Here is a 1,683-nt window from a genome sequence, read left to right on the forward strand (position 1 = left end):
TTCAACGGTTTATGTTTATACCTAATTTTATATCCACCATTTTGTATTTTTCTCTTAAAGTAGGAACCCCGAAATGTATGAGCTTCTAGTCTCACATGAACTGTGTCCGTCCTTGCCTCCGAATCTTGTTTTACTTGGTCATGTCCTAGCAAGTGAATTACCCAGTGCGTGGTATTGTTCATGATATTAGAGACTATGTAGAGATTTTGAATATAAATATTGATGATGATGATGGTGTCAGGGCTGGCCATGTTGACCATAATAGCAGTGATGATAATGAATGGCTTTCTCTTTGAATCACAGATCAAACTAAATCCATTAACCACCTTTTGTAGAGACACATCAAAGATTTCTTTTTGTTTGCTCAGAATTATACCTACTGCAATTTAAACGTACTTGGTCTTTGTCCTCACTCAACAGTGAGAACCTCTGGTCAGCATTTGCTGTGTATCTCTTGATGTGGTTGAGGTCTATATTTCATCAACCCAAAATCAGAGCACACAATTTTCCCCTGGTTATACATTTATGGTATTAAACAATATAGTATTTCAAGCTTTATGAAAACATCTGGTTAATTTATATTTGCTCATATACTTAAAGAATTGCCTTTAGTATAGAAAACACGTGAGAATTAAGTACGTACTTCACATACATATCAAAGTACGTGAAAATTGTACCGGAAAATTGGGGACGATGTTATTTAGAATGATATTTGTCTAGTCTTCGATAATTATGTTTTCAGGTGTGTTTTTCCATTTAAGGGTTAGCATTGAGATTCGTGGCTTCAGACATATTTTAGGCTCAAGACAAAGGTTAGACACTCTTCTGTGTATTAGGCCTTGAGAATTCAACACAGCATAGAAGTCAACTCCTAAGTATGCTGTTATCATATTTAATTTATGACAGTGTATTGTTTTTAGATGTCTATCTTGCTTTTTTTCTTCATGTGTATCTTCCTACTTTGAATAGATTCCTTCTTGTCTCTCCCTTTGTCATTTTTTTTTTTCAGTCAGATTGTGAGTATCATTATCCTCCTGTTGTCTAGGAAGATGATTGTTATAATTAGCAACAAATGTCATGGGGAACTATACTTTACCCTGTAGCAACTGATAGTTTACCTTTTTCAGTGCCCTTTTCTACCTAGCCACCAGGTCACTCTCTTCTCCCCACCCCTCTATAACAATAAAATATAGACTAAAATATATTTGTCTTACAGTCTTACATATTGATGTACACTTACAGCAATAATCTGACTATAATTTTTTTATAAGTAATTGAATGGACGCTCACCCAAATTTTAGACTCTTTTATAGTTAAAATTCCTACAAGAAATTTAAAAAAAAAAAAAAAAAAAAGAGAAGTTTCCGATTCTGTGTCTCCCTCTCTCTCTGCCCCTCCCCCGTTCATGCTCTGTCTCTCTCTATCCCAAAAATAAATAAACGTTGAAAAAAAAAAATTTAAAATTCCTACAAGAAATGAGAAACCATGAGTTTGCATAATAGGTACACAGGAGGGGTTGTTAGAGATATTTTAGGACTCTGCCTCATTAATTTTATTACTAAGTGTACCATAAAGGGATGTTACTTATGGTGTTGAACAGTGCTTTTTAAACAGAATTTTAAGGGGCGCCTGGGTGGCGCAGTCGGTTAAGCGTCCGACTTCAGCCAGGTCATGATCTCGCAG

The sequence above is a fragment of the Lynx rufus genome, unplaced genomic scaffold (genome assembly GCF_022079265.1).
Source record: "Lynx rufus isolate CCGP_SWC_20201006 ecotype Redwood Valley unplaced genomic scaffold, mLynRuf1.p SCAF_6, whole genome shotgun sequence".
In the NCBI taxonomy this organism is placed as follows: domain Eukaryota; kingdom Metazoa; phylum Chordata; class Mammalia; order Carnivora; family Felidae; genus Lynx; species Lynx rufus.